A 15197-nucleotide genomic window follows, 5' to 3' on the forward strand; every position below is an offset into this window, starting at 1 on the left:
GGGTCTAGTGTACCTCACCTGCCTCTCACTAGTCAGGGCATCTATAGGGTTTCCCATGGTCTCAGGATGCTGCTCAGCGACTTCTACAGAGACTGTATAGGGACTGGCAAGGAAAGTAGGGACAGCTACAGGTGAGGATAGGAGGTGTCCCATCAACCCTCTCACTAGGGTCAGGGCCCACCATTGTTACTGTTTCCCCGGTGTCCCCCTTGTATGTGGTGTTTTTGAGTTTTGTTTTTCATCTTGTGTCAGACTTTACTGGGTCTGAACGTGTTCACCTCGTTCGTTGCGTTACAGGTCCGCTGGAAAATTATTGACTTGTATTATACTGTATTCATTATTTGTGACAAATACATGAATAGTATGAAATATTCAAGACGAATAATCCAAAAGCGAATATTTCATTATTCGCTCATCACCAGTTATAATTTTATATATAAAATCAAACATTATACACCAGCGGACACACATGAAAATACTATGTTGAGGGTTAAATGTGATTAAAAAAGTTTAATTTGAAATATTTTATCTTTTTACTATTTATCTTAGTTTAAAACCTGGAAATTTTAAACATTTTACATGTAAAAAAAACAATAGAAAAAGGCACAAGCAGGACTGTAATAGAATATAAAAGAATAAAAAGTGTTTGAGTCTATAAAAAGAGTAACACATCCGTCACCGTGTCATTATTGCATTAGCTATTACATGGAATTGATTGATGGCCTCCGATATTAATATGGTTCTCACTAGGATGTTGACTTCCGTAATGCGGACCGAGAAGCAAATATTTTTACGCCTCTGTTATTTGGACCATAAATATCAGTCGACGTCATCGGTCACCGCGTTGGTTTGAGGAATGGATTATGAAGGGTATAATTCAGGCGGATCCATGTGGAGCGCGCGGACTCTTGTATGAGATGGGGCCGTGTCTGGGATTTGGCAAGGGTCATAAATAAACAGTGACATTGTGTCAACACATACAAAGAGGCACATTAGGTTCCAGTGTAATTGGCGGTATCCATCAAGTGTACAGGAGCTTCAGTCTTTATACAAGCCGGGTTTCCTTTCAGGGGACACGTCGAATTCGTGCTGTGAAAATGATATGTATATTCTGATCTTAAATGATGCTGGCAGTAAAGAACCGTGTCATTACTATTGTTGCTGTTATTACTCTCTCCGAGCCTCCGTACAGTAGAGTAAGGGGCCAGCAACAATGTGCAACCAGACAATGATTTATTGTTTCAACGTAATCTAGCTTTCAAAAGTTGTGACCCCCGCTTTAGGGTTTCCGTATTCTTTCGATAATTGTGTATTGTTCAATTACATCAGAAGGAAAGAGCAAATAAAGAATAAAAAAAAAAAGAGTGAGAGGTATTGTCAGAGAAAGCGGGGAGGAAGAGGAAAGAACACCCCCCCCCTTTCCACCAGACAGAGCACGTGACTCGTTCTCGAGCGCCCCTCTTATAATCAGACCTATTAGCAAGGAGGCCGCTATTCTACTATGCTGATGATTGAAGGGTTCCCGGTGAGAGTAAGGTTTATATTCCCCCGACTCCTGCTTGCGGAATATATCTAATCCTCCCCAGATCTCACTGGTTGTCCCACAATGATCCTTGGCATAAACTTGCTGCCACCAATCAATTACGATAACTATTACGCCGAGCTCACAGACGTGGACTTCAGGATCGAGATAACAGAACAGCCCAAGATTAAATTATAATATAAAAATTAAATTAAATTATATATATTTAATCGCCTTAAGGGCACACTAGATGCTACAATATATACAATATGGAATTTACAGATATATATATATATATATATATATATATATATATAATGTAAGAATGCAAGTACAAGATACATGGAATACACACAGAGTTACAGACACATGTGATCAGTTACTGTAGTGCTGGTGGCGCCACAAGGGTTCGCATGGAGCCACCCAGTTTCAGGGTATACGCTGGCTGTGATGAAATTATGTCCTTCAGATGAAATACCAATAGGCATAAGAGATGGGACATTTTTATATAGTATGAGGTCTGTCCCTGTTCTGCCCATCACCTGCCCCTGGGATGTCCTGTAGTTCCCACCTCCTTGAGTTGAGATATAAGATGTCCAAAGTTATTATTGGCCATACCTTTGCCTGGGAATGTTGTAGGCGGACAACAATGCTTTCATATTTTCAGTTATGATTTTATCTTCACAATGATAGGACACATGATTAGTCTGCTGATACCCTACTGGCCAATATCAAGTTTGGGATACCTACAGAGGTCCCACACCTATATAAAATATGTGCTAGAATTGTCTGAATGTCTGGATGCGACATTTCTGCTTAACATGTTTATAGAAAGCACGGCTCATGAGATATTAAAGATTTATTCCCGGCCCCTCTCTATCTCGGGTGTACAGGATGTCTCTAATTAGTTTGTCACTTCTCTGCAGCGTCACAGAGGGGTGTCTTCCTTTCCCTTACTGTTCTCAGGCCTACCACCTCATCTAATCTCCATTTCATAAGAGTTTACATTGTGTCACAACCACTAGCTAACAGACAATTTCCTCAAGTTAATTAGCATACTGATTGAAGCCTACTTAGGCCTTAAGGTGGGGCTTCTCCTAGGAGTGAGATATGGTCATTCTTTGACAAGATGGCGGCTATAGGAATATGGCTTAATAGATCAGAATATATCCCTATTTCCTCACAGGTATAAAGAGAGAAAGATGCAAAGATACAGTGGGTACGAAAAGTATTCAGATCCCTTTAAATTTTTCATTCTTTGTTTCGTTGCAGCCATTTGGTAAATTCAAAAAAGTCCATTTTTTTTCTCATTAATGTACACTCTGCCCCCCATCTTGACAGAAAAAACAGAAATGTAGAAATTTTTGCAAATTTTCTAAAAAAGAAAAACTGAAATATCACATGGTTATAAGTATTCAGAACCTTTGCTCAGTATTGAGTAGAAGCACCTTTTGAGCTAGTACCGCCATGAGTCTTCTTGGGAATGATGCAACAAGTTTTTCACCCCTGAATTTGAGGATCCTCTGCCATTCTTCCTTGCAAATCCTCTCCAGTTCCTTCAGATTTGATGGTGAACGTTGGTGGACGCAATTTTCAGGTCTCTTCAGAGATGCTCCATTGGGTTTAGGTCAGGGCTCTGGCTGGGCCAGTTAAGAATGGTCACAGAGTTGTTCTGAAGCCACTCCTTTGTTACTTTAGCTGTGTGCTTAGGGTCATTGTCTTGCTGGAAAGTGAACGTTCGGCCAAGTCTGAGGTCCAGAGCACTCTGGAAGAGGTTTTCTTCCAGGATATCTCTGTACTTGGCCGCATTCATCTTTCCTTCAATTGCAACCCGTCGTCCTGTCCCTGTAGCTGAAAAATACCCCCTGGCATGATGCTGCCATTAGCATGTTTCACTGTGATGAGGTACCTGGTTTTCTCCAAACATACCGCTTAGCATTATCACTAAAAAGTTCTATCTTTGTCTCATCAGACAGGAAAATCTTATTTCTCATGGTCTGGGAGTCCTTTATGTGTTTTTTGCAAACTCTATTTGGGCTTTTATATGTCTTGCACTGAGGAGAGGATTCCATCGGTCACTCTGCCATAAAGGCCCGACTGGTGGAGGGCTGCAGTGATAGCTGACTTTGTGGAACTTTCTCCCATCTCTCTACTGTATCTCTGGAGCTCAGACACCATGAGCTTGGGGTTCTTCTTTACCTCTCTCACCAAGGCTCTTCTCCAACGATTGCTCAGTTTGGCTGGACGGCCAGATCAAGGAAGAGTTCTGATGGTCCCAAACTTCTTCCATTTAAGGATTATGGAGGCCACTGTGCTCTTAGGGACCTTGAGTACTGCAGAAATTATTTTCTAACCTTGGCCAGGTCTGTGCCTTGCCACAATTCTGTCTCTGAGCTCCTTTGGCAGTTCCTTTGACCTCATAATTCTCATTTGGTCTGACATGCACTGTGAGCTGTGAGGTCTTATATAGACAGGTGTGCGCCTTTTCAAATCATATCCTATCAGTTTAATTAAACACAGCTGGACTCCAATGAAGGAGTAGAACCATCTCAAGGAGGATCACAAGGAAATGGACATCATGTGACTTAAATATGAGTGTCTGAGCAAAGGGTCTGAATTCTTATGGCCATGTGATATTTCAGTTTTTCTTGTTTAAAAAATTTGCAAAAATTTCTACATTTCTGTTTTTTTCTATCAAGATGGGGGATGGGGCGCAGAGTGTACATTAATGAGAAAAAAATTAACTTTTTTGAATTTTCCAAATGTCTGCAATGAAACAAAGAGTGAAAATTTTAAAGGGGTCTGAATACTTTCCGTTCCCACTGTAGAAAGGATATAATGAATATAAAAAGAGAGAATGAAAGACTCTGGAGGGAATAAATAGTCACAAACTGCATGAATCAATAGTGCAAGCGAATGTAAGTAACACTGTCAAACATCGCAACAGATATATCTGCTTCTTTATCCACTAATGAGCCATGTCTCCGTCTTCCCTATCCTCTTGAATTAATTATTCACTGTGAAAAATGGGAAAAATTGTTTGTAATACATCTTATTAGAGAGATCAGATTCTTTATCCACTTATGAGACATTTCTCCTTCTTTCCGTTTCCCTTGAATTCATTATTCACTCTGAAAAATGGCAAAAATTGTTTGGAATACATCTTATCAGAGAGATCTGCTTCTTTTTCCACTTATGAGCCATCTCTCCTTCTTCCCCTTCCCCTTGGTCAAAACAAGGTTAACGGACATCTCAGTGAGGGATCAGACTACAGCTATAGAAATCTATGGAGACTAGAGAGTAGCAAATCTTTTGAAATTCGAATTCAACAACTTTGCCAAATTTTCTCCAAAAATTTTATGTGTGCCGAATAAATTTATAATAATTTCAATACTGGAGAACTTGTCATTTCTTGAAAAATATATTTAGTGGAAAGGAGAAAGAGAGAGGACCCAAGTGCCCATAAGAGTTTACACTTTACAGAAGAGAGTAGGAGAGACCAAGAGGACCCTGCTTACACCATAAAGGTTACACTCTACAGGAGAGATAGAGGGGACACTGCTAACCATAAGAGCTTACACTCTACAGGAGAGAGAGGACCTCGCTGACCATAAGAGCTTACACTCTACAGGCGAGAGAGGACTCCGCTGACTGTAAGAGCTTACACTCTACAGGATTGAGAGAAAGGACGACGCTGACCATAAGAGCTTACACTCCATAGGAAAGAGAGAGGACTCTGCTTACTATAAGAGCTTACACTCTACAGGAGAGAGCGAGGAACCCCAAAAAGAAGAGAATACCGTGACGAGGTTTGGGGCTCTGTTGCATTGATCAATTCAATAGCAAAATTTCTCTTTATTCATATTTCATGGCAGTAATGCAGGTTCCACTCTCATTTTTTCATTTTTACATGTAGCTATTGTATTTTTCAGGCCAGTATTCACACAGCAGTTTCTGCTATTACATGTATTCCCCTTGCATAGTCACTGGTGTGCATACCTTCTCTCCGTATAGTGACTTTTTTTAGGTTTTTGCACCCAGTTCAGACTAAAGCGGGCTTTACACGCTGCGACATCGCTAATGCGGAGTCGTTGGGGTCACGGATTTTGTGACGCACATCCGGCCGCATTAGCGATGCCGTTGCGTGTGACACCGATAAGCGATTTTGCATCGTTGCAAAACAGTGCAAAATCGCTAATCGGCGACACGGGGGTCCATTCTCAATTATCGTTACTTCAGCAGTAACGAAGTTGTTCGTCGTTCCTGCGGCAGCACACATCGCTGCGTGTGACGCCGCAGGAGCGAGGAAGCTCTCCCTACCTGCCTCCCGGCCACTATGCGGAAGGAAGGAGGTGGGCGGGATGTTACGTCCCGCTCATCTCCGCCCCTCCGCTGCGATTGGGCGGCGGTTCAGTGACGTTTCAGTGACGTCGCTGTGACGCCGCACGGACCGCCCCCTTAGAAAGGAGGCGGTTCGCCGGTCACAGCGACGTCGCCGGACAGGTAAGTATGTGTGACGGCTCTGGGCGATGTTGTGCGGCACAGGCAGCGATATGCCCGTGTCGCGCAACAGATGGGGGCGGATACCCACACTAGCGATATCGGGACCGATATCGCAGTGTGTAAAGTAGCCTTTAGAATGGTGTTCCAAACGTTATTTCTTTCTAGGTCAAATCCTGACGGATGATCCATTCTTGTCTTTTGTTTGTTACTTTTTGAGGATTGACCACAGGTCTGGGGAATTTCTTGATTTTGGACCCTAAATTTAAATGTTTTATTCACCGAGCAACTTACTTATCACTTTTGTCTGGCAACATGGTCTCCCTCATGGTGGAAAAGGCATTGATTTTTGATCATCAAACTGGGAGAAGTTGCTTTTGAAGGAAGTTTTGATCCTATTCTTTAGTCATGGCCGTGTTCTTAGGCAAAACTGTGAGTGAGCCCCTCAATGGTTGAGAAGCCCCCACACATGAATGGTCTCAGGATGTTTTACTGTTGGCAGACACAGGACTCATGGAAAGCTCAAATTTTTGTCCAGATGTCCCATACAGTCTGACGTGGGCTTCATTAGAGAAAATAACTTTACAACAGTCATCTAAAGTCCAATCTATGTACTTCCTGCAGCATGTCCGTTTGTCATGATTTATTTTTTTGGGGGAAAGTGGTTTCTTTGCTGCCTTTCTGAACACCAGGCAAATCTCCAAAAGGCTTTCCCTCACTGTATAGGTGGACACATTGACACTTGCCTGCTGCCATTTATGAACAAGCTCTGCACTGATATTGACTTGATCTTATAGCTGAATTCTTTTTAGGACACTATGTTTGTATTAGGCTAGTTTCACACTACGTCTTTTTAACATCCGCTGAAAACGTTTTTTTAGCGGAAGTACGGATCCTGCTTTTACAGCAAATAACGTATGCAAACGCATATGTTATTTTGCAGGATCCTGCACTGGATATTTAGGGGCGGGCATTGGAGTCATGTGATCGGGAGTGAGGGGAACTAGACTGGGAGGAGGCTTCTGACAGCTGCAGACGCTGGTAACCAAGGTAAACATCGGCCTTGGATACCCGATATTTATGTTGGTTACGAGTGTCTGCAGCTGCTAGGAGCCGGGCTGCCTGCACGCGTAACCAACGTAAACATCGGGTAACTAAGAGAAGTGGTTACGCGATATTTACCTTGGTTACGAGTGTCCGCAGCTTTCAGGCAGGGGAGAGAGAGACAGGAGAGGAAGGGGGAAAGACATAGATAGAGAGAGAGGGGGTGAGGGAGGGAGTAGAGAGATAGACAGATCACTGGAGACTGGTTCTGGGCATGCTCAGTACTTTCTGGGCATGCTCAGTACAAAAGCAGGATCCTGTTACAACGCAACTGAACGCATTCTGCTAGGCAGGATCCAGCACTCATTGAAATGCATTGCAGCTCGCGGCGCAATGTGAAGGATCCTGTGAGATGCGTTATTTTGACAAAGCAAAAAAACGCTACATGTTGCGTTTTTGAAACATGTCAAAATAACGCAAAAGGACGGATCCTGCGTCTAACGGACGCAAACGCATGCAAACGCAGGTGGACGCGAGTCCATTGAAAATGCATTGCAGTGAAAACGGATTTGCACAGGATCCGTACTTCCGTTAAAAAAACGTTTTTAACGGATGTTAAAAAGACGTAGTGTGAAACCAGCCTTAGCTGTACTTTCTTGGGCACCCCAACTCCACTAAAATTTTTGGGATTCTTGATGATCTGAAAAACTAAACTTCTTTGTTTGAGATTCTTGATGATCTGAAAAATGGTTGCTTTAGCGGCAATCTTTCAATGAGCAATGTCCTTGCCTGTAAAGCCCCCTTTTGATATAAAATAATGATGACTGTACGTGGTTCCTTAGAAGTAACCATTGTTCACAGAAAAATATAGAGATTTCAAGCACTAACCTATTTTTAAAGTAACAAGTCTGCTCTTATAATACAGTGATACCCGCTTCCTTATCTTCATTAATACTTTTGCCTGAGCTATCGTGCAGATCACTGATATAATGTAAACACCACAATTTATAGTAGGACTGAATTTCAGTGAAAATGGGATTTTCATAAGCTATTTTTTTTGAAAAGGAAAGACTGCAACTTTTGCAATAAATCTGACCATTGTCACAAAACCTATTTTGTTTGAGATTCTTGATGATCTAAAAAATGGTTGATTTAGGAGCAATCTTTCAAGGAGCAATGTTCTTGCCTGTAAAGCCCCCTTTTGATTCAAAACAATGATGACTATATGTGTTTCCTTAGAGGTAACCATAATTCACAGAAGAATACAGAGATTTCAAGCACTAGCCCCCTTTTAAAGCAACAAGTCTGCTCTTATAATATAGTGATATTTGCTGTCTTGTCTTTATTAATACTTTTGCCTGAGCTATCGAGAAGATCACTGAAGCAGAACAATTTATGGCAGGGCTGAAATTCAGTGAAAATGGGATTTTCATAAGTTAATTTTTATGACAAGGAAAAACTTTGCAACTTTTGCAATCCATCTGATTATTGTTCATAACAATTGTCACAAAAAATTGGAAGGAGCAAACTTTGTGAAAACCAAAATTTGTGTTAGCCTCAAAACATTTGGCCACAACTGTAGAGAGAAGTAGAAAGATGCAAAAAAGAGAGGTGTCTTGAGCCAGGGAACCTGTCACCAGATTTAGTGACTATAAGCTGCGGCCACAACCAGTAAGCTCTTATATACAGTATTCCATAATGCTGTATATAAGAGCCCAGACCGCGCTGTATAGCGTAAAAAACACTTTTATAATACTCACCTAGGGGGGCGGTCCCTCCAATGGGTGTCGCTGCTCTCCAGTCCGGCATCTTCTCTCTCCGTTCTGTTGCCTCCTCTCTGCTGCGATTTCTGTCCTCCTTCTTCCCAGCCCAGTGTAGAGGACATGTCTACGTCATCCACACAAGCTGACATTGCGGTCCTGCGCAGGCGCACTTTGACCTACACTGCTGAGGGCAGATCAAAGTGCTGTAATATGCAGGTGTGAGGAAAGGTTAAAGCCTGCCCGCGCATGCGCACCACAATACTTCAATCTGCTCTGAGCAGGGCAAATCAAGTGCTCCTGCACAGGACCTCAATGCCGGATTGTGTGGATGACGTAGGATGCATCATGCACACGGCCCTCAGAAGAAGGAGGACGGCGATCACCACAGAGAGGAGGCGCCAGACCGGAGAAAGGAGGCGCCTTCCGGAGAATAGCAACACCCATCAGACCGGACAGCCCCTTAGGTGAATATTCTAAAAGTGTTTTTTGCATTCCACACATTGGCCTGGGCTCTTATATACAGTAATCTGGAATGCTGTATATAAGAGCTCAGTGGGGGTTGCCATAGCTTATAGTCGCCAAATCTGGTGACAGGTTCCCTTTAATGAAGTCCATATGCCCTCAACTATAATATTTATTTCTACTCCTTAGGCGGCTGATCATTCATTGTGACACTTAGTAGGAGTGCAGAAGGTTCGTCTGCCATCGATCAAGAATAGGTTAAACACATAGTCCTCAAAGACCTCTATAAATGTCAGACTTAGGACCTTCTAACTAGACCTGAATTTTATCTGCAAATGCGTCAGCACAAAAACTTACAAATGAATGTATAAGATTCTTTGGGCAAAGCTACCATGCCATTACGTTGTTAACAGGCGCTCCAGCGTGGTGCGTTCTGACCTTTTACAGTATAAAGTTCTGACATTTTAATCCTGTATCGGTGTTTGTATTTTAAGCTGAATATACTTCAAGGAAAAAGTCCTGCATTTACTTCTCTTGAAAGAGCCAAACAACACATTCATCCAATACGGAGCCCGTGTGGCGGCGAGCACTCTCTGTGCGGAGGAAACAGCAGTGTCCAGCAGGGCCGTCTCTGTAATCAATGAAAAGTTAATATAACTACTGAATTTCACAGTTCACTAAGAACAAAGCCCAGCTTGTCAGGACTTTCTGTTAATACCTTTGAGAACTGGAAGTGCCGAGAAAATTGAAATGTATAAAAAAATGGAGAAAATAATTCATCGGCCACCAAGAACAAGTGTCTCCAAGGTGGTCTACACACTGCACCCTTAAGGGTACTTTACACGCTACGATATCGGTACCGATATCGCTAGTGAGCATACCCACCCCCGTCGGTTTTGCGTCCCGGGCAAATCGCTGTCCGTGGCGCACAACATTGCTAACACCCGTCACACGGACTTACCTTCCCTGCGACGTCGACCTGGCCGGCGATCCGCCTCCTTTCTAAGGGGGCGGTTTGTGCGGCGTCACAGCGACGTCACACGGCAGCCTTCCAATAGCAGAGGAGGGGCGGAGATGAGCGGCCAGAACATGCCGCCCACCTCCTTCCTTCCTCATTGCCGGTGGACGCAGGTAAGGAGATGTTCGTCAGTGCGGTGTCACACATAGCGATGTGTGATGCCGCAGGAATGACGAACCACCAGCGGCATGTGTCGCGGGTGGCGGGGCGCTGCGCTCGCCAACGCTCGGGTCAGGCGCTGCTGCTGCTGCTCGGTGGCTCGAGCGGTGGGCCGGATCCGGGGACTCAAGCGGCGCTCCTCGCCCGTGAGTGAAAAGGGGATTGGTTGTTTGGGGATTTAGTCCGTGATGCCACCCACGGGTTGTGGTGAAGATGGGCCCCACCGCTGCTGGTGACGGGGATCCCGGGAGCGATGGTAGGGAGCAGCTGGGATGTTGTTTTTCCCCTCCGTGGGTAGGGGTCGGTGGTCCCGGGGCCCGGTGGTGAGACGGGGAGGCAGGGCAAGTGAGGTGCAGGGTTGCAGGGACAGCGCGGCACGGTGCCGGATGGCACGGGTGTACTCACTCAGCAAGAGATGCATAAAGTCTCCGGTAAACCAAACGGCTGGATGGACGGGTCCCGCAGCCGGCTGCAGTGTCTCTCCCCGGACAGGTGATGGTGGCTGTCTCTCCCTGCACCTTTGTGTACTGTTTTGACTCCAATGGCTTCCCAACGGTAGTCCGCTCCCCGGTGTATAGATACCGGAGGAGCCCGTTTTGCCCGCAGGCGCTGGCCCTTGGATTTCTAGCCGTTGGTGGTGGCTGTATATCCTCACGGTGTGAGCGGTTGCCTTCAATCGGGACTTGGTTGTTAGGGAACCCCGGGGGTTCCTGTCACATTCGGATTTGACTATTGACGGCGGCTCCAAGCCTAGTCGGGGTCCGATGGCCCTGCCTGTGTGTGCTAGCTTCACTTCGCTCCCCGGTCAGTACCGGCGGGCCACCGCCCGACCCCGGTCCCACGGTTCCGCGATGATCCACCACTCCTGCAGACGGCCGCCACCATCTGCCAACATTGCTGTCAGTGCCTGGGCCACAAACCCAGACACTCTCCACTTTACTCCTCTCACTTCAACCTCCTAAACTGAACTGCTCCTTTTGCCGCCTCCAGGCCTGTGAACTCCTCGGTGGGTGGGGCCAACCGCCTGGCTCCGCCCCACCTGGTGTGGACATCAGACCCTGGAGGGAGGCAACAAGGATTTTGTGTCTGACTGTTGTAACTGCCTAGGGTGGTGGGGGTGTGTGTGTGTTACCTGTGACGACCTGGCTAGTCCAGGGCGCCACACATCCACCACCAACGACATTATGAAAAGGAGTGACGTGTTAACGAGCAACGATTTTTCACGTTTTTGCGCTCGTTGATCTTCGCTCCTTGGTGTCACACGCTGTGACGGCACCGGATGTGCATCACTAACGACGTGACCCCGACGATATATCGTTAGCGATTTCGCAGCATGTAAAGCACCCTTTAGCTGATCTGATGGCCCATCTGAAAAGTCAGTTCAGAACAAATATGAGTTTGTCCATCTTAATTATGAGCTGTCTAAACAGGCTGGTCCAAAAAAAGAAAAAGGTAATTTTTGTGAATAAACGGTATATAGTATTTTAGTGTAGTGCTCAGACAATAGGGGGTGGGTCATGATATCAGTGAATACCTGTCCCGTGTATAAGGACAGGCTCAGGGTTAGCTTTCTCATTTACCATCTGAGACTATACACATTTAATCGTTGCTTTATTCCTCTGGTCATTTAAAGGTTAATCCCTTCCCTGGTGCAGCAGCAGACTTGCTCAGCCGTCTTCAGTTGAGCACTTCCAGGCTGTATTTAATCCCTCTGCTTCCTGGAGAGGTTGCTGGTTATTCTATTCAGTTAGAAGCTAGCCAGGGAGCAGAGAGGATGTGTTCTTACTGCTTGTGCTGTCTGCTGTGATTGTTGTAAGCTATTTCTACTACCCCCTTTCATTTTTACCCTTACCCGTACACCTTTGGTTATCCCCTGGTGCAGGTTTTAGGTGTGTATGAGTTTTCTTTTACCCCTCTTAGTCATTCCTTGTTGGTGGGTTCTTGCGATCTCCGTCCCAGTCTGTTCCTTGGTGGTGGGGACATAGTCATCAGGGCCAGGATAGGAGACAGGGCTACATTGGAGGCTCAAGCCTGACTACCTTTAAGTCTACCATCAGGATAAGGGACAGCACAGGGACCCCAGTCTTAGTGTCATCCAGGGAGCCCCTGTACCATCCTTATCTACCCCTTATAATACCACTGAATCAGACACCAAATCAAAGAATTTAAGGAGTAAGGCCAACACATTGTTTGACATAAGCCATGAATAACTGCAGTATGGATGGGTTCTAGATCAACACGGTTACTAAATCAGCAATAGAGGATTTATATCTCCATAGCCACAAAGGTTGCTTACCAAAAGTTCCAATGTATGTTTGTGCTCAAAAGCGTATCCTTTCTGAGGCCACTTGCTCAATATGACTTGTTGCATGCTACTCTGCTTAGTTGGTCCCAGAAACATTCTGGCCTTCACCCGTTGAGGGCTGTACACGAATTTGGATTTACAACAAGACCTCCATGGGTTGCGTACAAGTGAATAGCTGCTGGCCAGAGATATGTGATTGAGGCAGATGTGTAAAACTTGCTGCAACATTATGATATGTTGGTCTGTTGGCGCCAGTATAGGCCACACAGAGGTATAAGACAATAAGAGATTAGCAGGAAAACAAGAGCAGGAAAGAAGCAACAAGACTAGAGTTGAGCGCGGTTCGCGGTTCGAGGTTCTCCAGTTCGCGGCTCGAGTGATTTTGGGGGCTGTTCTAGATAGAACTAGAACTCGAGCTTTTTGCTAAAGCTCGATAGTTCTAGATACGTTCGAGAACGGTTCCAGCAGCAAAAAGCAGGGCTTTTTACAGCTACAGTGTGCAGGAGCCATCGCTGGCAGCCTGCCAGAAGCTGGTAACCAAGATAAACATCGGGTATCCAAGCAAAGCGCTTTGGTTAGTAACCCGATGTTTATCCTAGTTACGTGCAGGAAGCCCACATTTCCTCGCTCAGCTCGCTCCGCCCCCTCCTGCACACGGCATGTACACATACATACACACACACACACACATCCCCAGCCATGCAGTCCACGACACTGACGTCCACCTGGCACTCTGCACACATGGTCCCGCTCGGCTTACCTGCGGTTATGAAGTCCCGAACTCAGCGCTGTCACTGTCCTCCATGGCCGCCGCTTGTCACATCACCTTCTTTCGCTTCCGACCCGAGACTGACTAGCGGTGATGTCACGGGCCTCTCGCGATACTTGGCTGTGAAGGCGGCGGTCATTGAACTCAGTGACAGGTGCTGTCAGCAGTGCAGGAAATCAGCGCAGGTAATGTACCTCGCTGACAGCAGCACTTGTCATCCCCTGCAGTGACCTGGGCTGACCCATTGATGTTAGCTCAGGTCACTGCACTGCTCTCCCAGCCAATGGGGAACATCATGCTCTTCATTGACTGGGACAGTGTGGATCGTCATGGCAACCCCTTGGATTACACCAGACCTGGATTTGTTTTTCTTTCTAATAAATTGGTTAAAGAGGGAATGTATTGGGGAGTATTTTTTCAAATAAAAATGTGTTTGTCGTCTATTTTTTTTTATTACTGACTGGGTTGGTGATGTCGGGTATCTGATAGACGCCTGACCTCACCAACCCCAGGCTTGATGCCAGGTGACATTACACATCTGGATTAACCCCATATATTACCCCGTTTGCCACCGCACCAGGGCACGGGATGAGCTGGGGCGAAGCACCAGGATTGGCACATCTAATGGATGCGCCACTTCTGGGGCGGCTGCGGCCTGCTATTTTTAGGCTGGGGAGAGTCCAATAACCTTGGACCTCCCTAGTCTGAGAATATCAGACCCCAGCTGTCTGCTTTACCTTGGCTGGTGATTCAATTTTGGGGGGACCCCTACGTGGTTTTTTTTTTAATTATTTATTTAATTTAAAATAACAGCGTGGGGTGCCCTCAGTTTTGGATTACCAGCCAAGGTGAGGTTGCCAGCTGTGGTCTGCAGGCTGCAGCCGTCTGCTTTACCCTAGCTAGCTACAAAAATAGGGGGAACCCTACGTCATTTTTTTTTTCATTTTTTTGGCTAAATACAAAGCTAAGCACCCCTTAGTGCCACATGAAAGGCACCAAAGGGTGCAAAATTACAAAATCCAGGAGAGTGGGACATTATGTGTCTTTCTGCCATTATAATGACAGAAAAGACTGATATGAAGTGCACAAGCACAAGAAAATCACCAGAGCGCTCTACGCTGTGAAAAGCAGTAGAAAATGGCACTGGAGTGAACATGTGACCGCCTCATGTAGGATAAAGCTATGGATCCTGGGTAAATTTATGCATTTACCCTCCTTCAGTTTTTTTGCAGTACACAAAAAAAACGGAAGGCACACGGATGACAAACAGATGACATACGGACCGTCTACGGAATGGAAACGGATGCCACACGGATGCACCCGTGAAAAAAAACGGACTGTTTTTTGCAGACCGCAAAAATGGATCGGTCGTGTTAATGTAGCCTTATTCTGATCTGCCGTTTATAAACAGCAGGCAGAAATAAGTGAATAACGCCCCCCAGCGTCAGAAAATCTCCGGGGTTTCAGGGCTAACTGAGACCCTGGAGATCATGATTCAGGACGGTTTTTCCGGTCCCCGCTCACGTGATCACAGGTATACACCGTACACCGATGATCACGTTACAGTAAATGACAGCGCCGGTAAAAAATTATTTATCTCCCATCTGGCATGAACAAACATGATAAATCTCCTCCCCGGTCCCCTCCGGTCCCCC

Source organism: Anomaloglossus baeobatrachus, chromosome 1 (genome assembly GCF_048569485.1).
Source record: "Anomaloglossus baeobatrachus isolate aAnoBae1 chromosome 1, aAnoBae1.hap1, whole genome shotgun sequence".
NCBI classification, from domain to species: Eukaryota; Metazoa; Chordata; class Amphibia; order Anura; family Aromobatidae; genus Anomaloglossus; species Anomaloglossus baeobatrachus.